Genomic DNA, 26,149 nt, shown 5'->3' with positions numbered 1-26,149 from the left:
TCAGCTGATTCAGCAGGGACCAGCCCGAATTTCAATCCATAAAGTAAACAAAACAATACACTCTGCTCCAAAGAAACACTACCTTCTTCCTAAGTGTATAAAAATGCTTAAGAATTCAAATCCACTGCTGCCACCTTAAAGATTTGCAATTAATTATTTAAATATCAAACTGGAATACTATCCTAGTTTAAGGAGGCGCTGTATTCACTCCAAAAATATATATATATATAGAAGGAGAGAAAGAGACAAAAAAAGAGAGAAAGAAAGAAAGTAAAAGAAGAGAGGCAAAAACTGCTTTCTCTCTCCTCTCCCGTCTGTGGTGGGTGGGGAACGTTCAGCACTGGGAACAGATTATGCTGACAGATCCTCCGTAGCAGCTGCAGGGAAGGGGGAACCCAGTGGCAGCACTGCAAGAGATGAGGTGGGGGGGGGGGTGGTCGGGCAGCACATAGAGGAACCGAGAAATCTACGGTCCAGTTCCTCTATGTGCAAATTCCCAGATGTGCCCTATGGCCAGTCCGGGCCTGTTGTTCAAAAAATTATCTTAAACTAATAGCAGCAAACACTAACTAGAAAATATCCAAACTAAAATCTACAAATGTCAATAAATAGTGTTGCGCTCAAATGCAATGATATATCAAATAGACAAAATACCATTCAATAGTTAAAAAAGTGATAAAATAAAACTAACAACAAAAAAGTCCCATCCAAGGATGTGCAAAATCAAAAAGGCACACTTCTTCAGAATTTGTATCCAAGTGCTCCAACACCAACCGGACACCCAAAGTGATATGAGGATGGTCCTTTACTGACTCTCCATTACCATCTTAATCAAAGAATGGTGGTGTTTCAAGGCATTTCACTCCCCTCTAGTGACCATTTCAATGGGAACCAGGAACTCCATCTCCCATGTATGTATGGCATTATGCAAGGTATAAAAGAGAAGGCCTCTCCATAGTGTAGAATTCTTTTAAAATTTTATTATAATAAATGATATTGCAAAAATACATGCACATGCAAACAAATGAACTGAACCGGTTTGACAGAACACTTCCTACAGCTCAGTAGAGTACAATGACGTCGGTAGCAGGCTCCGCCCAACGCGTTTCATCATCAAAAGACACCTTCCTGGGCAACAGGCACCATGCTGTGTGATCATGTATACATATACAAAGTAAACAGAACCAAGCCTCGTTTTGACTTCATACTCAAGCTTCACTGTTGACATCAGCAGGAACGAACCAAGCCTCAGTGTCAGTGCCTGGCATATCTCCTACACATTCAAGCAGAAACAGCCGCTAACAGTCATAGTGAAAACCAAAACAGTCCATATGTACACAAAGAGGTCCGGGAATGAAAGCCAAAACTTTATCACACCCATATTCATTACTAAGAAGTTTTATTAGAATAAAAAGAATATAAATAAAAATATAAAATACAAATTAGAAAATAGTAAAAATATCCGTATCCTTCATAAAATAAAAATATGTGGCTCTTAAGAAGCAATAAAGAAAAAAGAGAATACAGCAAATACCTCCACCATAGCACATAATGGATGGGACACTAGGCATTATTAATAAATGCGTTTACGTCCCAATCAACATTGAGAATGTGTGGCATATAGGTTTTAGTATATCCACCTGGTCTCAAGTTTCAATATCTCTCTCCTGGTGGCACTACCCCTCCAATGGGGGACACAGTGATCTATTCCCAAAAAAAGAGTCCACATTGGGTCTTTATTGTGAACTGCATCATAATGCCTTAGGACACTATATCCTTTAAATCTACGCTTGATGTTAGCTACATGTTCACTAAGACGAACCTGTAATGTCCTTGTGGTCCTCCCAATATACTTGAGGCCACAGGAACTTTGAAGAAGATACACTACATTGGTAGTAGAACAGGTGATAAATGATTCAGTGGAATAATTCTGCTCTGTTGCTGCTATCGAAAGAAAAAGGTTAGTATTCTCCCCAAGGAGCTCCTTTCTGTCTAATCCCCGGACAGACTTAATTGTATGAAACAGATCTTCCTCTTCATATCCTTTTTCTAGAAAACTTTGTTTAAGTATATCTGCTTGGACAACGAATTTTAGTACAATTTACCCTTATTCACAGGAACTGGCTCCGTGGGACAGATTTAATCCAAGGTAGGTAATGACAGCTGTCAGTGGGAATGAACGAACCCCTATCACTACCCTTGAAAAATGTAGAAGTAATAAAATTCTGAACCCTCATTAGAAATGACAAAATCTAGAAAATTAACCTGTTAGACTATCTTGAAAAAATGAATATCTCTGTCATTCCCATTAGGGTGTGGTAATGCAATCCTGTAGAGAATCAAATGTACCCTCCCATAAAAAGAGGATATCATCTATGTACCTTACCCATAGCCTCCTCCTGCCTAGCCATAAGCAAATTTGCTAGGCTGGGGCCATATTTAGCCCCCATAGCTACGCCTCTCTTCTGGAGGAAAAATTGTCCCCCAAACCAAAAGAAATTCTGAGTAGCTGCAAAAGGTTAGTAATTCCATAATAAATTCTCTTTAAATAACAGGTAAATTAGACCATCTGTTAAGATAATACTAAACATCTGACAAACCCAGTTCATGGGGTATACTAGTTTACAGTGATGACGCATATGCCATCACCATCCAACAGCCTTCATTATATTTCTACCCATTCAATATATTAACGACATGCCATGTATCTTTAAGGTAAGAGGGTATCAATTTAACCAAAGGCTCTAAATAATTAGCAATGTATTTCCCAATTCTAGAAGACACTGAATCAATGCCGCTAGCTATTGGCCTTCCAGGGGGGTGTCAAACTCTTATGAATTGTAGGTAAATAGTACATGATGGGGGTATGTGGGGCTAACGGGATAAGATATGATCTCTCCTCTTTGTTCAAAATATCAATATATTAAACCCATTTAGTTAGTTCCTCCTTATACATTATTCCCATGCCACCCCTAAGGAGAACATAAGTTTCGGTATCCCCCTGCAATCTATTCATTTCATGTACATTGGCTGACTTGTTCAACACCACAATACCCCCCCCCCCCCCCCCTTGTCGGCTGGTCTAACCACTAAATACTTTTGGTTGTATAAAGACTATTTTCACACTATCTATATCCCTCAAGACCACATCCCTAAAACCCCTAATGATGGGGCAACCCCACCAGGGGGGTTACACAGAGAAGCATTCTTAAGATTAGAATGCAATGTTCAGTAGCAGTTCTCCTTTATGGGGTTACTAACCAAATAATGTTTAACATTTAATTTCTGTATATATTTCTGAATGTCCATAAAAGTTTTAAACTTACTCAATTTATGGGGAGGTGCATAGTTCAAACCTTTATTTAAAACCAATTCCTCCTCCAAAGTGAGGATTTTACTACTAGGATTAAAAATACCATTGACTTTTACATCTTTTTTTCTTTTGGACTGCAATCTTCTCCCCCCTCTGGTGCCTCTTCTTGATCTGATAAACCTTTTGTGCTTTGTCAGAGTGCCCTCTGAACCTGAAGTTGTATGGAGACAATCTTGGTAATCCTTGGGGGGCCCAAAACCTCCTGATTGATTGGAAGGCCCTTTCCCTCTATCTTCCTGAAATGCATTAGGACCATAGAAGGCCCTTCCACTCTCTCCTTCATGCCTCCAATTGGAGAGAGGCTTATATCTATTGTAGGTAGAGACGTTGTAAGGTTGGTTAGATCTTTTAATAAATGTCCCCCTGCCATCATGGTAATGGAACTGTCTCCCATTAACAGGTTTTCTATATCCATTTTTATTCCGATATGCATTATATGGAGATCTATAGGAATGTCTCCTTCCATAACTATCAGACCTTCCCTTTCAATAGGGTCTGTAAGGTGATCGATAGGGGTTTTCCCTCTTTCATTAGAACCAACTCGTCAATAACTCCCCTCCCATCCCCTTGGAAAGAATCTGTAAAGTTGTTGGGGGGTAAGGTCTCACAGGGGACCTTCTCTGATGACCGCCATATTGGATCTAATGGAAGGTATCCTCTCAGATTGTGGGTTATAACCCTGGGGTTGATAGCTCCTACGTTCCCATCCCGGGTGGCCACCTTTCCCTTCAGGATCTTGTTGGTATGTGACTACTTCTTCCACCTTATTCTGCCACTCAAACACAATCCCAGTCTGATAGACTGCAACATCTCTATTATATTTATTTTTTATCCTTTGTTCCTGCTCCTCTTTTTCCAAAATTTTCTTTAAATTGGCAGAACTGTCCTTATACTCTATTTCACCCATATAAGGAGTCAATGTATTATTCAGTTCCTTAGTTTCCTTATCCAAACGGATCAGTTTTTCTTTTTTCCTTATTCCATTGAATCATTTATCACCTGTTCTACTACCAATGTAGTGTATCTTCTTCAATGTTCTTGTGGCCTCCAGTATATTGGGAGGACCACAAGGACATAACAGGTTTGTCTTAGTGAACATGTAGCTAACATCAAGCATGGATTTAAAGGACAGAGTGTCCCAGGGCATTATTCTGCAGTTCACCCAATAGAGACCCAATGGGGACACTTTTTTGGAAAAAGATCACTTTGTCACTTTGGAGGGGTAGTGCCACCAGGAGAGAGATATCGAAATTTGAGACCAGGTGGATATACCAGGCTAAAACCTTTACGCTACACAGCCTCAATGTTGATTCTGACGTAAATGCATTTATTAATAATACCTAGCACCCCATTCACTATGTATAGCTTTATGGAGTACATAAGCAATATTGAGGATGTTGAGCAGGGATTTTATGTTTTTAGGAGAGTTATCTGCATATCTTTGTATATGGGTATTTTTACTATTTTTTTATTTTTGTTTTATATTTTTATTTATTTTTTTATTGCTCTTATAATACTCCTTAGTAATGCATAAGGGTATGATAAAGTTTTGGCTTTCATTCCCGGATTTCTTTGTGTACATATGGACTGTTTTGGTTTTCACTTATGAGTATTAGCGGCTGTTTCCGCTTGAATGTGTAGGAGATATGCCAGGCACTGAGATTGAGGCTTGGTTCATTCCTTTCAATGTCCACAGTGAGGCTTGAGTCTGAAGTCAAAACAAAGTTTGGTTTTGTTTACTTTGTATATATATGCAATGACACAGACGTATTTTGATGAGGAAATGCATTGGGCAGAGCCTGCTGCTGACATCTTCAAGCTTTACTGCTCTGTAGGAAGTGTTCTGTGATACTGGGTTGTTTGTTTACATGCGCATGTATTTTTAGTAAAGGACCATCCTAATATCAGTTTACGTGTCCAGTTGGTGTTGGTAGCACTTGGATACAAATACCGAAGAAGAAGTGTGGCTTTCTGATTTTGCACATCCTTGGATGGGATTTTTTTTTGTTGTTAATTTTATTTTATCACCTTTTTCACTTTTGAATGGCATTTTGTCTATTTGATATATGATTGCTTTCACATTTGAGCGCAACATTATTTATTGCCATAAATAAAATTGTCTGAAGAGGGAACTGTCCGTGTTGCCCATAGTGACCAATCAGAGTATTTCATGGTATTGTTTAAATCTGATTCATAACAGAGAGAATCTGATCTCTATGTGCAACTAACCCATCTATCTATTAACAGCTTTCATGCATGCATTTAAAGTGTTACTAAACCCACAACAGTAAAATCAGTCTGTATATGAAGTAAAGCATGCTTGTTATACTCACTGTGGAACCTAAGGGGTTAATCCTCTGCATTTTGTAAAAAGGCCATTTGATCCTCTTTTCTCTGCCCTTCCTCTTGTTCAAATGTCCATGGCTTAGCTTCTGATAAGACAGACTGAACCCGTAGCCACATGCACTTTCTTAATTTGGTGTGCATTGCTAGAGAGGTTTATTTTACTTGGGAGAGTGCATGTGATCAGCACTGTCCAGACCAAGGTCAGGGGTTCTGCATCCTCCTAGAGCATAAAGAAAACTCCTCCTACAAGTTTTAACGAGTGCTCAGCTGAAGTCACAAAACTGCTCTAACAGCTGATGAGAAAGGGCATTTAGCATTTTATATTTACTAAAATAATTGCATTTCCATGTTCTGTGTACTGTGGGAGACCAGATATAGTGAATGCAGGGTCCTGGGTTTAGTAACACTTTAATAAAACATAAAACTGAGAGTAAAAACAATCTTTGTTGTTTGTACTAATATCTGCCATAAATTATGCTATATTACTTTTATGGGCCCCAAACTAACAATTGGACATTGTTGTTTGGCCAGAAATGCTGTCATTGCACCCTCCAACATTCCATTTTCCAACTACAACAAACAGATCCTTTCTATACTCTGACAGTAACATTATAAAAAAAATACTTCCTGGCATTTCTAAAAGGTCACAAAATGAGTAGTTATGGAATAATGTGATTCATATTTAGGGAATTGTAATGACTAACTCAGACTATAGCTGTTATCATGACTGCCAAATTCTGACCAGGAGGCTCAGGAGCCAAGGGTAGATTTTAGCTGCAACTAAAGAAACTAGAGCAATCCACTCTTGTCTCTGATGTGCTTTGTCTTCCGCTCTGTTTATGCAACTAATCCAAAATAGTCAAATAGTAATTTCCTAAAATTCCATAATGCTTCTGCTTGCATACAGAATTTAAACAGTTCCCCTCTTCAATATATATACAGTTAGGTCCATATATTTTGGACACAGGCACAATTTTAGATTTTTTTCGGGTATTTACCAAAACATATCCAAGCTATAGTTATATAATTATAATGGATAAGGCCTGAAAGTGCACGCTCTCAGGTTTAATTTGAGGGTAAGTACATCCAAACTGAAGGAAGAGTTTAGGAATTACTGCTCTTAAGAGTAGCCATCGCCCCCTTTTCAGGGGACCAAAAGTAATTGGACAATTGAATTAAAAGCTGTTTCATGGCCAGGTATGGGCTATCCCTTCATTATTTCTTCATCAATTAAGCAGGTAAAAGGTCTGGAGTTGAACTCTAAGTGTGGTATTTGCATTCGGAATCTATTGCTGTGAACCTACATCATGCGTTCAAAGGAGCTGTCCATGCAAGTGAAACAGGCCATTGTAAGGCTTCAAAAACAAAACAAATCCATCAGAAAGAGAGCAGCAACATTAGGAGTGGCCAAATCAACAGTGTGGCACATTCTCAGGAAAGAAGAACGCACTGGTGAGCTCAGCAACATAAAAAGGCACACTTTTCATTTACAAGGAAAACACACACATTGCCCTACTTTGCTACACACATTACCCCCCATCTTAAACTATTATATTCCACTAATTATTATATACTTCTGAAAGGGACTTGAAACAGTGGCAGAATACTACCCTTGTGTGGTTGGAGCGTATCAGTGTAATTAAAATGTCCATATTGCTGAGATTCTTGTACCTGCTTTATGCTATACCCATATGATTACCTCCCCTGTTTTTTAAGCAGGTCTACAGATTGCTTATACTGTAACTTTTATCTGGTAGATGAAACAGCCTAGGCTAGTGTACTCTATTCTTAGCAGGTGTAGGGAAGATGGGGGTGTAGGCCTGTCTGATATCTCTTTGCATTATAAAGCAATGGCGTTGGTCTGTAACCCTAACTGGCATCATAATTTGAAAGACAAGATTTGGGTCACGTTAGAGAAATTTATTGCGGCACGTAATCTGGTGAGGGCACCATGGATCCCATCTGCGGATAGATGCTTATTTAGCTTGATGTTCCTACTAACATTGGCCACTTTAAAGATCAGAACTAGGTTAACAAAATGTGAGAACTGTCCTTGTCAACTTCACCCCTAGCACCACTTGGTGGGTTTCCGTAGTTCCCTCCTGGTGAGGATGTCATGTTCTTTAAAACCTTATTTAAAACTTGGAGCAGAGACGGTAATTCCACCTGTTCTAAGCTAGCACATATGTGGCACCTTATGTCCTTGGAAGGGTTAAGACAAATTTATGGAGGATTCCCCATGGATGCCTGGTGTCACAGGCAATTGCATGATTTCAGAAACTGAACTCCAAGCTCCACTCTGTTGACTCTTTAACACCCTTTGAATCCATGTGCATATCCACTGGGGACTCTCGACATCTTTTCTCACAAACATACAAACACCTGCTTGCTAACCACTCCCAGACAGTCCCCTTCTATGTGGAATGGGAACTGGAGTTAGGATTAGAATTTACTTCATCCCATTTGTAAAAAAAGTATTAAATTTACTTATATATCTTCAATAAATTGTAAAACTCAGGAATCTTGATTCTTCTCCCACTGGTATAGAACTCCCTTACGCCTAGCTAAGATTTCCAAAATATGGACCACAAGGAAAGGTTGCGCACAGGAAGGCACTTATATGCAATTGTGGTGGTATTGTCCCAATGTGTTCACACATTTTGGAAGGAAATATCACTGTGGATTCATAAAACCATGCTTAATTCAGTTTCAGTCGTTTTTATTGCAAATTGTTTCTTTACAAAAAGAAAGAACAAGACATAACATGTGCATAGGTGTTCGGATTGCACCATCCACAAAGATATTACAATTCACCCCTCTCCACTGTTTATTTCATGACACACCATCTTCTTTCAAGTCATATAAATGCAGCATTACCCCACACCTTTTAAATGTGGCTAAAAGTCTTATCCAGAGGTTTTGGAAACAAACCCAATGCCCTACCGCACACGATTGATAGCAAGAAGTAGATAAGGTAATGGCAGCAGAGAGATGGGTTACCACTATTGACATAACCAAAAGAAATTTCATGGCATCTGGTCTGATCTTTGACCATTACACTAGCCGTTATATCAAACACTGGCCACTCTTATTGAACTTACGATTTTTTTAATGATTAAAGACAACCCCCCTCATGTCACTGTCTGATTATGGCTGCGCAATGACCTTTGGTTTTCAGCTCCTTTCTTACTGATATCACTATATATTTGAGCAGCCCTAGTCCAGTGACCCTAGTTAACCTTTCCCTATGGGTTTATGATGTTTTCTCTCTATGTTTTCTAGTGTTGGTATGTCTAATATACGCATTGATACTGATTGCCTTTCACCCATGCTTCATTCGTAAGATATGGTGGATTCGTTTGTTTCCACTTTTTGTCATTATTTTTTATTATTTTGTATCATAATAATTCTCAATATACAAAGATTATACAAAAAATTCTCAGCTATGCAAAGACCATTTTATATGAGAGCTGAGTGATGCTCAGAACTCTGTACCTCTCACTTTCGCTGCAATGAGAGCCTGTTGTGAAGTGAAAAGTCTCACTGGTGACAGTACACTAAAACCAGTACAAGAGCTGTCAGTTTTGGGGAACTCATTATAGGGTACCCCTTTAGTCAGGAACTGACACAAGTTTAGTTAGTGACTCAGACAAGTAGATGTGCTGTTTGTTTTCCAGCTATACAATTATAGATAGTCATTAATCAGTCATTTAGAACATCAGGTACCTATATTATAGACTACAGTACTTCCTTTAATATAATCATTCCAGACATCTAAGTTAGCAACTTGACATAAGCCTCTCTCTATCAATCTGTCTTTGGTCCATTACTCTGTGCTCTTTGTACCTATGATTTTACCTATCCCACTAATAACATACATTTGCGGAGGTTGGTCTTATTAGAGGGTGAGATGAGTCAACTTGCAGAGAGGTCCAAGAAGTGGCTATGAGGTGCTCAGTAAATAAGTTGACACTGAATATACAAACACTAAAGAACTCACTGCTGCCTTTAGGAAGCTCAGTGCAGTCCTTGCCCCACTTTACATCAATGGAGAGTGTATGAAGGTTCCTACTTTAACATTTTTAGGAACCTACAATTCTGAGGATTTATTCTGATCTGCTACTACTACTGTCATCATTAAGAAAGCACAGAGGAGGTTGTATTTCCTGAGAGTGCTCAGGAAAAAAGCTTGGAAGAAAATCTGCCGATGTCCTTTTACTGCTCTTCTATCGAGAGAGTACTGGTGTATTGTAACTCAGAGTGGTATGCCAACTGTTCAGCAGTAAAAGAAAATTATAAATACCACACTGAAAATTGTTAGCAATTACTTACCCTCTATGGAAGATAATTTTGGCTCTTACTGCCTTTACAGAGCCCAAAAAAATGTTAAAAGACATTTTAATACAGTTTCTTTCCTAAAGCTGGCCATACATGGATCAGTTTTTTTAATTACATTATTGATTAGTGCAATAATTAAATGTACACTGCTCAAACAAATTAAAGGAATACTTTGAAAACACATCAGATCTCAATGGGGAAACATATCATGCTGGATATCTATACTGATATGGACTGGATAATGTGTCAGAAACATAAGCATGCCCATCGTTTGATGGAAATGAAAATGATCAACCTACAGAGGACTGAATTCAAAGACACCCCAAAAATCAAAGTGAAAACATTATGCAATAGACTAGTTTATTTTGTTTAAATTTCATAGCAGCAACTCAAAATGGTACTCAGTAGTTTGTATGGTCCCATGTGCTTGTTTGAATGTCTGACAATGTCAGAGCATGCGCCTAATGAGATGATGGATGGTGTCCTGGGGTATTTCCTCCCAGATCCAAACCAGGGCATCACTGAGCTCCTGGACAGTCTGAGGTGCAACCTGGCGGCGTCGGATGGACCCAAACATGATATCTCAGAGGTGATCTACTGGAGCGTGGGGGCCATTCCATGGTATCAATCCCTTCATCCTCCAGGGACTACTTGCATACTCTCACCACATGAGGCTGGGGATTGTCATGCACCAGGAGGAACCCAGGACCTACTACACCAGCGTAGGGTCTTACAATGGGTCCAAGGATTTCATCACGATACCTAATGGTGGTCAGGATGCCATTGTCTATCCTGTAGAGGTCTGTGCGTCCCTCCATGGATATGCCTCCCCAGACCATCATTGACCCATCACCAAATCGGTCCTGCGGAATGCATTCGTCTTGGCTTCTCCAGATCCTTTCACGTCTGTCACATGTGCTCAGGGTGAACCTGCTCTCATCTGTGAAAAGCACAGGGCACCAGTGGTGGACCTGCCAATTCTGGTGTTCAATGGCAAATGCCAATCAAGCTCTATGGTGCTGGGCAGTGAGCACAGGGCCCACTAGAGGATGTCAGACTCTCAGGCCACTCTCATGAAGTCTGTTTCTGACTGTTTGGTCAGAGACATTCACACCAGTGGCCTGCTGGAGGTCATTTTGTAGGGCTCTAGCAGTGCTCACCAAAGAAGGGATTTGTGAAAAGAGATTCACAAGAAAGCGGCTACATTTTGTCCATAATGTAGCCGCTTTCTTGTGATTCTCTTTTCACAAATCCCTTCTTTGGTCTGCATATTTTTTGGCTACTGGATGGAAGCCATATATTGGGTGATACAATAATTTAGAACCTCTAAATCTATCTTTTACTAACTCTAGCAGTGCTTATCCTGGTCCTCCTTGTACAAAGGAGCAGATACCAGTCCTGCTGATGGGTTAAGGACCTTCTACAGCCCTGTCCAGCTAGAGTAACTTTCTGTTTCCTAGAGTAACTTCCTGTCTCCTGGAATCTCCTCCATGCTTTTGAGACTGTGTTGGGAGACACAGCAAACCTGGCAATGGCACGTATTGATGTGCCATCCTGGAGGAGTTTGACTGCCTGTGTAACCTCTGTAGGGTGCAGGTATCACCTCATGCTACCAGTAGTGACACTGACCCTAGCTAAAGGCAAAACTAGTGAAAAACAGTCAGAAAAGATGAGTAAGGAAAAAAATGTCAGTGGCCTCCACCTGTAAAACCATTCCTGTTTTGGGGGTTGTCTCATTGTTGCCCATCTAGTGCAAATGTTAATTTCATTAATATCAAAGCAGCTGAAACTGATTAACAACCCCCTCCACTACTTAACTGACCAGATCAATATCCCAGGAGTTTAATTGACTTGATGCTATACTCTGATTAAAAAGTGTTCATTTCATTTTTTTTGAGCAGTGTATTTTATTTATTTATTTTGTAGGAATTGATAATGTTGCTGGTCTATGTTTACTTTGTTATTTCTGTGTTTGTTACTGTTTGTTGTGGTTTTTATTTTAATTTATTTTTGCTTGTGTATTGTCTTTTTACTTAACTTTCTTTTTAGTGAAAGATTTTTAAAGAAAATGTAAATGGTCACAGCGTATATAGTGCTTTGTCTTTTGACTCACAATCTTGGATGAGTAACACTCTCAATTTTGCTATACTGTGTACAAGACAGTAAAAGCTTTCTATATTTGATTCTAATATACAGTATGCCACATATAAGCAGCAGTCAAGGCCTAATGGAGACAAGAACTGTAGAAGATGAACCCAAAAAACAAAGCACTAGTCACCAGAATTGTATGTGGTCTCATTGTAGCTGATGTTTGCTTTTTCCTGACTTACCATGCTATGCTCTTCACTGTGCCTCTGTGTGGGAGCGAGCATCTTGATAGATGAATGCTCAGATCCAAAGAATTAATAAAACAGAAGAAGGGGATCCATGCACAGCAAGTCCTCAGATACAGCTTTGTCTCCAGCAAAAAGAACAGTGAGCAGCCCAGTAGTGACATCATTAAAGCTCACTCCATATTTTGTGGCAATAGCAGTAAGAGGCACCGTTCCTTAATCTCACAGTGTAGATATAACGCTATAAGGTTCAAGGTACAGGAACACCTAGGCACAAGTGACAAAAGGCAGGGTTTTTTTTTATGGTATTGCATGTGTACAAGAGCACTTTTTAAGTTCAGACCCAATTTAATACATATATGAGCATAGGTAGGAATATCAGTATATACATTTACATTTTGCAGTTGTTTTTGCATTTACAGTTGTGGCCAAAATTATTCAACCCCCACTGAAATTGAGTGTTTTGGCCAGTTTGACATTGCTTTTGATCATTCAGTCATCTTGCTTACATTTACATTAAAGAGGCACTTGTAGGTCAGACAAATATAACATAACAGTTATAATGAAATAACCACAAATGTCTTTTCTGTGCTCACAGCATTATCAGTTTTATTCAACCCCCAAGTGACATTCAATCTTAGTACTTAGTACAGCATCCTTTTACAGTTATAACAGCTTTTAAACGTGAAGCATAGCTTGACACAAGTGTCTTGCAGCGATCTACGGGTATCTTCGCCCATTCTTCATGGGCAAAGGCCTCCAGTTCAGTCACATTCTTAGGCTTGCGCACTGCAACTGCTTTCTTTAAGTCCCACCAGAGGTTCTCAATCGGATTTAAGTCTGGTGACTGCGATGGCCACTCCAAAATGTTCCAGCCTTTCCTCTGCAACCATGCTCTAGTGGACTTGGAGGTATGCTTGGGATCATTGTCCTGTTGAAAGGTCCAACGTCTCCCAAGCCTCAGGTGTGTGACGGACTGCATCACGTTTCCATCCAATATCTCCTGGTACTGAAGAGAATTCATGGTACCTTGCACACGCTGAAGCTTCCCTGTACCTGCAGAAGCAAAACAGCCCCAAAGCATGATTGACCCTCCACCATGCTTCACAGTAGGCAAGGTGTTCTTTTCATCATAGGCCTTGTTCTTCCTCCTCCAAACATAGCGTTGATCCATGGGCCCAAACAGTTCTAATTTTGTTTCATCAGTCCACAGAACACTATCCCACAACTTTTGTGGTTTGTCCACATGGCTTTTGGCATACTGCAGTCGACTCTTCTTATTCTTTGGAGACAGCAAGGGGGTACGCCTGGGAGTTCTGGCACGGAGGCCTTCATTACGCAGTGTGCGTCTTATTGTCTGGGCTGAAACTTCTGTACCCACATCTGACAAATCTTTTCTCAGTTCCTCAGCAGTCACACGGGGACTTCTCTCCACTCTACGCTTCAGGTAGCGCACAGCAGTCGAAGTCAGCATCTTCTTTCTGCCACGACCAGGTAGCGTTTCAACAGTGCCCTTTGCCTTGAATTTGCGAATGATGCTTCCTAAGGTGTCTCTTGGTATGTTTAACATCTTTGCAATCTTCTTATAGCCATTGCCCTTCCTGTGAAGAGAAATCACCTCTTCTCTTGTCTTCCTGGACCATTCTCTTGCCTTCACCATGTTTGTAACCACACCAGTAAATGTCTAGAAGGAGCTGAGTATCACAGTCATTTTAAAGCTGCCTAATTGGTGCTTATTATGCTTGATTGCTGCTCGGTGACATCCACAGGTGTTTTCAATACCTGATGGAAAGCACCTGTATGAACCTCTGTTCTTCAGAGTGGTAGTCTTTAAGGGGTTGAATAATTGTGGCAATGAAGAAACCACATAAGAACCATTTACTACTGTATTACATAAACAATTGATGTCATTTTAGTTGCATTTGGGTAGTTACAACGTCCTTGTAGGATTTGATTCTGAATACAATTCCAAATGTACACTATAGTCCCTAAACCCCTTTACAGCATTGGGGGTTGAATAATTTTGGCCACAACTGTAGGTTATATTTTTAAGGAGTAAAACCATTTAAAACATATGCAGTTTTTTGTTGACATTTACTTAGTCAAACTACACCTTTGGCAAAATTACAATTCTGCTATCCAACAAAATAAAGTACAGTGGTCTGGCTTCTGTATGCTCCACTGAAAATATCCATTGTTTCCTGGTATAGGAAGTATGTGACCTCTTTCCAGAAAGCAGTGCTCCTGTCACCTGACACAGAATTCAATGCAAATTCCAACAACATCTGACACAATGCCTAGCTTACACAGGTGTTGAGTCTCAGAGGAACACAGTGGTATGGGGGTGCAGGGAAGATGAGCGCAAGTGGGTCATGGGTGGGCTAGTAAGACACTGTGTCACATTGCCTTGAATAGGCAAAGTAATAACATAGCTGTAGCTGCTTACCTAAACTGCTTCACATTAAAAGCCAAAAGTTTGTGCAGTTACAATTACCACATTTGAAATGTCAGGCATCTCTTCCTCTTATTTCTGATTTGTTGTTGGAGCTGCAAATAGCTTCCCTATTCAAATATCCAGTTGGTGCAGCTGTAAAAACTGTCTGACCCATTGGTAGTGGAAATAAAGTTTCTTAATTTGCCCTAATCACTATAGAAGATGAAGCAGAAGCTGAGTGCCAGGTATCTTGACATCTTGAGAGCCAAACATCTCCACTTCAGTAGACTTATTGAAACTTTGATTCTTGAAATATTTATTTTGATGTATATACAGTTTTAATGTACCTTTATGCATTTAACATATATTTTATATGCTATTTTAGTACATCCTAGACTTTGTGTGCAGTTGCACACATTATAGATAACTGCAAGTGAAAATCAGTAGATCCAGAATTGTAGGTACTGTAGCTGTAAATATTTGCAAGCTCAACCGTTACAGAAAAACTTAGTCCCCCTTCCAGCCTTCGAGCCTTTCTGCTGGTCAGTGAGACAGAACATTGTATTAAAGGACCTACAGGGAGATTTAAGGGTGGGTAGAGCCAAGTTTACCGTTTACAGTGAAAGTTAAAATTTGCACATATTTTCATCTGCCGGCAATTTCTAGATTGTTTTGACACGCACTTTTATAGCGAATAAGCTGTGCTTATTTAATTATTCATCATACTGTATGTTCAGTGTTTATTGTCCAGGTTTGTGAAAAAGATGTTTACTTTAACTCCCTTCATGCCTCCTGGCCCTTTAAGGGGTTTCCGACGCCGGGAGGTGGGGCAGGGTTTAGGGTCATGTGACTGCCGTGTTTGGCTGTCACGGCAGTCACATGATCAGAAAGATCCCAATTGCAAGGAAAGATCGGGACCTATCTGTGTGACGCCAGCAGTGCTGGGAGCAAACAGGGCACGTGCTCTCAGCACGTTTGTTTACAAATGGTACACAAATAGGCGTCAAGGCCCAACCGCCGAGAGGCCACGTATTTGCGTAAAGAGGTTAAAGGATATGTAAACACAATTACTAAAACTGCATATAAGCTTTAACATAAAGTATATCTAAAATTACGTTTTGACAAAGCCAATGTCGGGGATCGCCGCGCCGCTGGGCTCGGCGCAGGCGCAGTGCACCACCCTGTGCAGGGACGCGGGCGCCGGGACCTGGCCAACCGCGGCAACGAAGTTCGCGCATGCGCAGTAGAGACCGCGGGCGCGCGCCTGGCACCAATGACAGCCAGGGCGGGATATTTAAACGGCCCTGAGCTGTCATTCAGTGCCTTCTGGTCTCTTGTATCCTGTGAACCTGTTAACCTGTCAAAGTAAGTTGCCGACCCGGATTGTGCCCTGACCTTGCTGTTTTCTCCTGTTCTTGACCCTTGCTTGCCTGACCTCTCTCCTGAATGCCCCCTATTGGATCTGACCTGCTGTTGCTGACCTAACGTGTGACCCGACTATTCTTTGCCCGCTGCTCTGTACCGCACCGTCCCCATAGTTACCGACCCGGCTTGTCTGACCTTGCACTTGCTCAGCCATCCATCCATCCCTCTCAACGGGGTCTCCAGACCTCCTCATACCTGGCTCTCTCCCGTGGGAGCCCCTGGCGAATACCCCTACCACTGACGGGTGTCCCCAGTAGTCACGACCTGGTCCCGGGGTACTCCAAGTCCATCCCCACCAACAGGGGCTCTGGTGAACAAGTACTCTGGGGCTTAGACTCCGTACGCTGGGAACGACCGATCAGTGGAGTGCTAGTGGTACCGCCGGGGGGTCCCTTACAGCCATGGTCATCTGAACAGAAAGTGAAGGAAAATCCACAGTATGCAATTGTAATCAGAAGAGGAATAGAAAGGGAATCTTTTGGAATTCATTTGGGTGATGATGACTATTTGGGGGGTCCTCACTTTGAAGAGATTTTCTCTTCCACAACTTCCTGTTGTGCCTAAAGCACAGAAGGTGAAGGGCGTTTTCAACAATGGGACACATATTACAAAAAATCCTTTCAGGAGTTTCAATATTTTCCTTCTCGATTCCAAATAAGAGTGTTGACTTAACACACATTTTATTGTCATTTCCAAACCAATTTACAATATTTTCAGCACTTATTAAAAAGATTGGTGAACCTGCCATAAAGATACTAGCTCAGGCCCTTCCTAATATAGGGTTACAACATTCTGTCCCTTCTACCAATAGTGGTCTTGCATTGTCACCCTGTCACACATAATATGCAGGCATATCCCACTGTTATCACTAGAGATGAGCGAATTATTCAAAAATTCGATTCGACTGATTCGGCGAATTCGTGAAAAAATTTTGATTCGAGTCGAATATATTCGCTGAGAATTTAACTTATAAAAGGGTGTTTCTAGGCTTCAGAGAGCCTTTATATTAGTGCAGAACACTGTACCTTTAATTTAAATGCCCTTGGAGTCTGCTGGGGAAGAGAAATAATACTGACAGTCAGTATGACATGCAGATGAGTGCCGTCGATCTTAGAATCACCGCACACTTCACTCATTTGGGCAGTCACGGGGCCAAAACCAGAGTGTGGAGCCACAGTGTGGCAGTGGAGGCAGCAGCAATGGGAGGCCATACAGCACCCTATGACAAAAATGGAAACCACCAGCAGTGTGAGGAGACCTGAAAGTGGCACATGGCAGAGTGTGGCGATGGAGACAGCAGCAATGGGAGGCCGTACAGGGACCCATGACACACTCTGGACCTGGCAGCAGCATGAGGAGGCGGTACAGGGGCCCATGACAGATTACGGGCCTGGCAGCAGCATGAGGAGTTGGTATGGGGGCCCATGGCAGATTACGGGCCTGGCAGCAGCAATGGGAGGCCGTACAGGGACCCATGACACACTCTGGACCTGGCAGCAGCATGAGGAGGCGGTACAGGGGCCCATGACAGATTACGGGCCTGGCAGCAGCATGAGGAGTCGGTACGGGGGCCCATGACACACTCTGGACCTGGCAGCAGCATGAGGAGGCGGTACAGGGGAGCATGACAGATTACGAGCCTGGCAGCAGCAACTTGGACAGGAGGACGTTAAGCTTCTGCACCGTCGGGTGCGTGCTCGCAAACTGTTGTCTCTTGGAAACGGATTCCAAGAAAGACTGCTGAAGGAATCCGTGAAGAGGAGTAGCAGGAGAAGGAGCATCTGAACGAGCGGAATATGCCAACAAGCGACAACAGGGGCCCATGACAGATTACGGGCCTGGCAGCAGCATGAGGAGTCGGTACGGGGGCCCATGGCAGATTACGGGCCTGGCAGCAGCAATGGGAGGCCCGTAATCTGCCAGCACCCTATGACAAAAAATGGAACACACCAGCAGTGTGTGAGGAGACCTGAAAGTGGCACACGGCAGAGTGTGGCGATGGAGACAGCAGCAATGGGAGGCCGTACAGGGACCCATGAGAGACTCTGGACCTGGCAGCAGCATGAGGAGGCGGTACAGGGGCCCATGGCAGATTAGGGGCCTGGCAGCAGCTATGGGAGGCCCGTAATCTGCCAGCACCCTATGACAAAAAATGGAACACACCAGCAGTGTGAGGAGACCTGAAAGTGGCACATGGCAGAGTGTGGCGATGGAGACAGCAGCAATGGGAGGCCAAACAGGGACCCATGAGAGACTGTGGACCTGGCAGCAGCATGAGGAGGCGGTACTGGGGCCCATGGCAGATTAGGGGCCTGGCAGCAGCAATGGGAGGCCCGTAATCTGCCAGCACCCTATGACAAAAAATGGAACACACCAGCAGTGTGTGAGGAGACCTGAAAGTGGCACATGGCAGAGTGTGGCGATGGAGACAGCAGCAATGGGAGGCCGTACAGGGACCCATGAGAGACTCTGGACCTGGCAGCAGCATGAGGAGGCGGTACAGGGGCCCATGGCAGATTAGGGGCCTGGCAGCAGCTATGGGAGGCCCGTAATCTGCCAGCACCCTATGACAAAAAATGGAACACACCAGCAGTGTGAGGAGACCTGAAAGTGGCACATGGCAGAGTGTGGCGATGGAGACAGCAAAAATGGGAGGCCGTACAGGGACCCATGAGAGACTGTGGACCTGGCAGCAGCATGAGGAGGCAGTACTGGGGCCCATGGCAGATTAGGGGCCTGGCAGCAGCAATGGGAGGCCCGTAATCTGCCAGCACCCTATGACAAAAAATGGAACACACCAGCAGTGTGAGGAGACCTGAAAGTGGCACATGGCAGAGTGTGGCGATGGAGACAGCAGCAATGGGAGGCGGTTCAGGGACCCATGAGACACTGTGGACCTGGCAGCAGCATGAGGAGGCGGTACAGGGGCCCATGGCAGATTAAGGCCTGGCAGCAGCAATGGGAGGCCCGTAATCTGCCAGCACCCTATGACAAAATGGAACCCTGGGCTGGGGCAGGCAGAACCGCCGTATCTTTATCACGGTTTTCCCAGGCCACCGAATGGCGACGCTGCATATGCTGACGCAACGCTGTAGTCCCAACATGGGCCCCCTGGCCACGCTTGACTTTCTGGCCACATAGTTGACATTCGGCTACGTTTACATCCTCGGGCGGCTTGACGAAAAATTGCCACACCGCCGAGTAGGAAACTTTGCCCCCGCTACTCCTCACTGGCTGACTGCTACTTCCTCCGTGCACACCGGCACCACTACTGGCCGTGGTGGTAGGCTGCAGTGGAGCTGGTGCTCTACTCCGTGGCCGTTTGCCTCCACTGACACTGCTGCGACCCTGCTGCCTCCTGGCAGCAGCAATGGGAGGCCGTACAGGGACCCATGAAACACTCTGGACCTGGCAGCAGCATGAAGAGGCGGTACAGGGGCCCATGGCAGATTAGGGGCCTGGCAGCAGCAATGGGAGGCCCGTAATCTGCCAGCACCCTATGACAAAAAATGGAACACACCAGCAGTGTGTGAGGAGACCTGAAAGTGGCACATGGCATGAGACACTGTGGACCTTGCAGCATAATGAGGAGGCGGTACAGGGGCCCATGGCAGATTAGGGGCCTGGCAGCAGCTATGGGAGGCCCGTAATCTGCCAGCACCCTATGACAAAAAATGGAACACACCAGCAGTGTGTGAGGAGACCTGAAAGTGGCACATGGCAAAGTGTGGCGATGGAGACAGCAGCAATGGGAGGCCGTACAGGGACCCATGACACACTCTGGACTTGGCAGCAGCATGAGGAGGCGGTACAGGGGCCCATGGCAGATTACGGGCCTGGCAGCAGCAATGGGAGGCCCGTAATCTGCCAGCACCCTATGACAAAAAATGGAACACAACAGCAGTGTGAGGAGACCTGAAAGTGGCACATGGCATGAGACACTGTGGACCTGGCAGCAGCATGAGGAGGCGGTACAGGGGCCCATGGCAGATTAGGGGCCTGGCAGCAGCTATGGGAGGCCCGTAATCTGCCAGCACCCTATGACAAAAAATGGAACACACCAGCAGTGTGAGGAGACCTGAAAGTGGCACATGGCAGAGTGTGGCGATGGAGACAGCAGCAATGGGAGGCCGTACAGGGACCCATGAGAGACTCTGGACCTGGCAGCAGCATGAGGAGGCGGTATAGGGGCCCATGGCAGATTAGGGGCCTGGCAGCAGCTATAGGAGGCCCGTAATCTGCCAGCACCCTATGACAAAAAATGGAACACACCAGCAGTGTGAGGAGACCTGAAAGTGGCACATGGCATGAGACACTGTGGACCTGGCAGCAGCATGAGGAGGCGGTACAGGGGCCCATGGCAGATTAGGGGCCTGGCAGCAGCTATTGGAGGCCCGTAATCTGCCAGCACCCTATGACAAAAAATGGAACACACCAGCAGTGTGAGGAGACCTGAAAGTGGCACATGGCAGAGTGTGGCGATGGAGACAGCAGCAATGGGAGGCCGTACAGGGACCCATGAGAGACTCTGGACCTGGCAGCAGCATGAGGAGGCGGTATAGGGGCCCATGGCAGATTAGGGGCCTGGCAGCAGCTATAGGAGGCCCGTAATCTGCCAGCACCCTATGACAAAAAATGGAACACACCAGCAGTGTGAGGAGACCTGAAAGTGGCACATGGCATGAGACACTGTGGACCTGGCAGCAGCATGAGGAGGCGGTACAGGGGCCCATGGCAGATTAGGGTCCTGGCAGCAGCTATGGGAGGCCCGTAATCTGCCAGCACCCTATGACAAAAAATGGAACACACCAGCAGTGTGAGGAGACCTGAAAGTGGCACATGGCATGAGACACTGTGGACCTGGCAGCAGCATGAGGAGGCGGTACAGGGGCCCATGGCAGATTAGGGGCCTGGCAGCAGCTATGGGAGGCCCGTAATCTGCCAGCACCCTATGACAAAAAATGGAACACACCAGCAGTGTGAGGAGACCTGAAAGTGGCACATGGCAGAGTGTGGCGATGGAGACAGCAGCAATGGGAGGCCGTACAGGGACCCATGAGAGACTCTGGACTTGGCAGCAGCATGAGGAGGCGGTACAGGGGCCCATGGCAGATTAGGGGCCTGGAAGCAGCTATGGGAGGCCCGTAATCTGCCAGCACCCTATGACAAAAAATGGAACACACCAGCAGTGTGAGGAGACCTGAAAGTGGCACATGTTTGGGGCATGATTCATGGCGGATTTAGTCAGTTGTGTCAGGAACTGGTGGTTTGAAATCCAGACTAATCCACGCCTGATTCATTTTCACAAACGTGAGTCTCTCCACACTTTGGGTTGACAGTCGTGTCCTCCGCGGAGTTACAATACCTCCTGCCGCACTAAACACGCGCTCAGATGCCACGCTACTGGCCGGGCATGACAGCCTTTCAAGGGCAAATTCAGCTAGTTGGGGCCAAAGGTCAAGTTTCGTTGCCCAGTAGTCAAGGGGATTGTCTACCTCGGTTGGCAGGGTGCTGTCCAAGTAGGCCCAAGCCTGTTGTTTGAGGTCCTGCTCCAGGTCCACCTGATGCTGCTGCTGCTGCTGCGGCTGGTTAGTAGTTTCCTCACTGCGCTGGTGAAGAAAGCTACTCATCATCGACTGCAGACTGAGGCAGCCGCTGCTGGTGGAGCTGCCACTGCTCCTACCACCCCACCCCTCCCCTGCTGCCATGGCAGCGGAACGCAAGCGCACAGGGCCCACAGTGTCTGAGGATGGACGTTGGCGCAGAAAGGCAGAGACCAGCTGACTACATAGGTGGTTTTTATAGTACGTTATTTTGGCCTCCCTCTCAGCAGGTGTGAAAAAGGCCACCATTTTTGAACGGTAGCGAGGGTCCAACAAGGTGGACAGCCAAAAGTCATCCCTCTGTCTGATGGTTATTATTCGGCTGTTGCTACGCAAGCAACCGAGCATGCTATGGGCCATTTGTGCCAAGGAATGCGAGGGACTCCCTGCCTCCATCTCCACAGCATACTGCCACGGTGCATCTGGGTCCTCTGTCTCCTCCTCCTCCTCCTCTACCAGATGCTCCTGCTCCTCCACTCCTGTCCGCTGAGTGGAAAAACCACCCATTTCACTCAATAATTCCTGAGCACAAATGTCCTCCTCTACCTCCTCCTCTTCTTCCTGTCCTGCCCCCACAGGGGTCATGTGGCGTTGAGATCTGTGCACCAAGTCTACCGCACCCTGACCAGCCATTGTTAACAGCATTTGTTACAGGACGTGCAACAGAGGAATGACGTCGTTCATCCCATAGTCCTGCCGACTCACGAATAGCGTGGCCTCCTCAAAGGGCCTGAGCAAGCGGCAGGTGTCACGCATGAGCTGCCAATGGCTGACATCGAAGTTACACAGGGGAGTACCTTTATCCGCTTGTAACATCAGGAAATTGGTGATGGCCTTTCGCTGTTCGTAAAGGCGGTCTAACATGTGTAGGGTTGAATTCCACCTTGTTGCAACGTCGCAGATCAGGCGATGCTGTGGAATTCCGTTCTGCCGCTGCAGCTCAAGGAGGGTGTGCTTTGCGGTGTAGGAATGGCTGAAATGCATGCAAAGTTTACGTGACATTTTAAGGATGTCTTGCAGTGGGATGGTGGATTTTAGGAACTGCTTGACAACCAGATTGAACACGTGAGCCATGCATGGCGCATGGCACAACCTTCCTTGACGCAGAGCAGACACCATGTTCTTTCCGTTGTCGGTCAACATGGTTCCGATTTTCAGTTTGCGCGGAGACAGCCATCTGCCGATTTCTCTGTTCATTACACTGAGAAGTTCCTCCCCTGTGTGACTACGTTCGCCAAGGCATACCAGGTGCAGCACAGCGTGACACCGTTGCGCCCTGCACATGTGATATGCCGGTCGGGTAATTGGGACTTGGCACGGGGGTGACGGCTGAGGACACGAAGGAAGAAGAGGTGGTAGAGGCGGACATCTTTGCCGGACCAAGGACGTGCAAACGTGGAGGCAAAAGCGGCGTGACCTGTCCAAGTTGCTGGTGCGGCTGTGACGGCACCACGTTCACCCAGTGGGCCGTAAATGACATGTACTGTCCCTGACCGTAGTTACAGCTCCATACGTCGGCAGAGACCGACATGCTCAAAGACTGGCCCACCATCTCTTCTACATGTGAATGCAGAGCTGGCACTGCCTTTTTGGCGAAGAAATGACGGCTTGGCACTCTCCACCGCGGCGCGGCACAAGCCATCATTTCTCGGAAAGGTGCTGAGTCCACCACTTGGAAAGGGAGGGACTACAGCACCAGCAACTTGGACAGGAGGACGTTCAGCTTTTGCACCGTCGGGTGCGTGCTCGCAAACTGTTGTCTCTTGGAAACGGATTCCAAGAAAGACTGCTGACGGAATCCGTGAAGAGGAGTAGCAGGAGAAGGAGCATCAGAACGAGCGGAAGATGCCAACGAGCGACAACTCCCCTCAGCAGAGGTGTTGGAGCCTTGACTGGCTGATAGAGGGCGATTGACGTCGGCTGACGGAGCAAGTAACGGAGCAGGTGATGGAGCGGGGGCTAGGGCGGGCAGAACCGCCTTATCTTTATCACGGTTTTCCCAGGCCACCAAATGGCGACGCTGCATATGCTGCCGCAACGCTGTAGTCCCAACATGGGCCCCCTGGCCACGCTTGACTTTCTGGCCACATAGTCGACATACGGCTACGTTTACTTCCTCGGGCGGCTTGACAAAAAATTGCCACACCGCCGAGTAGGAAACTTTGCCCCCGATACTCCTCACTGGCTGACTGCTGCTTCCTCCGTGCACACCGGCACCACTACTGGCCGTGGTGGTAGGCTGCAGTGGAGCTGGTGCTCTACTCCGTGGCCGTTTGCCTCCACTGACACTGCTGCGACCCTGCTGCCTCCTGGGCAACCCACCGACTGTTTTGCTCGCTGCCAAGCTGCCACCCTCTTCTTCTGATGATGCGGAAGCAATAGCCTGATGACGACGAGGCTGCCAAGTGCAATCAGCCTCATCATCATCAATTAGGGTCTCCGCCTCACTACTAGCCCCCTCGGCTGCGTGTGGGTCAGGAGACAGACCTGTCTCTAGACCGGCTACCGAGCCACTGTCCTCGCCACTACTTCTTCGCCTGGTTGCTGAAGAGGCGGATGTCTCCCCCCGTTCCAGACCGCCCTCTGTTAGCTCTTCCTCACTGTACAGTGGGGCTGAGCCCACAGCATACGATACTTCGCTTGGTGAGGGAACACCAAAGGACAGGGGCAGGTCGAGGACACGTGATTTCAGTGGGCTTGCTCCCGGGCCATGCCAACTAACGGTTGTGTCTGACGTACCCACCGACCGTTGGCTGTAGGTGTCAGAGGTGACCTGGGAAGAGGAAGACGACCGAGCCAACCAATCAATGACGGCAGGGTTGTCGGTGGAGACACGACCGCTGGATGACACCGGGAGCACTGGCCTCTGGCTGCGACTAGTGCTGCCTCGACCCCTTCCTCTGCTGCCACGTCTGCTCGCTCCTAAAACATTGCCTCCTCTGCCACTCCTATGCATGTTGTCTGACATACTCTTTAATTAAATGATTCTGTGTCCCTGAGTAACAAATCTGTGTCTGTCCCTGAGTAACAATTCTGTGTCCCTCAGTAACAATTCTGTGTCCCTCAGTAACAATTCTGTGTCCCTCAGTAACAATTCTGTGTCCCTCAGTAACAATTCTGTGTCTGTCCCTGAGTAACAATTCTGTGTCTGTCCCTGAGTAACAATTCTGTGTCCCTGAGTAACAATTCTGTGTCCCTCAGTAACAATTCTGTGTCCCTCAGTAACAATTCTGTGTCCCTCAGTAAAAATTCTGTGTCCCTCAGTAACAATTCTGTGTCCCTCAGTAACAATTCTGTGTCTGTCGCTGAGTAACAATTCTGTGTCCCTCAGTAACAATTCTGTGTCCCTGAGTAACAATTCTGTGTCTGTCCCTGAGTAACAATTCTGTGTCTGTCGCTGAGTAACAATTCTGTGTCCCTCAGAACAATTCTGTGTCCCTCAGTAACAATTCTGTGTCTGTCCCTGAGTAACAATTCTGTGTCTGTCCCTGAGTAACAATTCTGTGTCCCTCAGTAACAATTCTGTGTCCCTCAGTAACAATTCTGTGTCCCTGAGTAACAATTCTGTGTCCCTGAGTAACAATTCTGTGTCCCTCAGTAACAATTCTGTGTCTGTCCCTGAGTAACAATTCTGTGTCTGTCGCTGAGTAACAATTCTGTGTCCTCAGTAACAATTCTGTGTCCCTCAGTAACAATTCTGTGTCTGTCCCTGAGTAACAATTCTGTGTCTGTCCCTGAGTAACAATTCTGTGTCCCTCAGTAACAATTCTGTGTCCCTCAGTAACAATTCTGTGTCCCTGAGTAACAATTCTGTGTCCCTCAGTAACAATTCTGTGTCCCTCAGTAACAATTCTGTGTCCCTCAGTAACAATTCTGTGTCTGTCCCTCAGAAACAATTTTGTGTCCCTGAGTAACAATTCTGTGTCCCTCAGTAACAATTCTGTGTCCCTCAGTAACAATTCTGTGTCCCTCAGTAAAAATTCTGTGTCCCTCAGTAACAATTCTGTGTCCCTCAGTAACAATTCTGTGTCCCTGAGTAACAATTCTGTGTCCCTCAGTAACAATTCTGTGTCCCTCAGTAACAATTCTGTGTCTGTCCCTGAGTAACAATTCTGTGTCTGTCCCTGAGTAACAATTCTGTGTCCCTCAGTAACAATTCTGTGTCCCTCAGTAACAATTCTGTGTCTGTCCCTGAGTAACAATTCTGTGTCCCTGAGTAACAATTCTGTGTCCCTCAGTAACAATTCTGTGTCCCTCAGTAACAATTCTGTGTCTGTCCCTGAGTAACAATTCTGTG

This window comes from Staurois parvus, unplaced genomic scaffold (genome assembly GCF_062004578.1).
Source record: "Staurois parvus isolate SC_StPar_1 unplaced genomic scaffold, SC_StPar_1.0 ptg000618l, whole genome shotgun sequence".
Taxonomy (NCBI): Eukaryota; Metazoa; Chordata; class Amphibia; order Anura; family Ranidae; genus Staurois; species Staurois parvus.
This window is presented reverse-complemented; position numbering follows the sequence as displayed.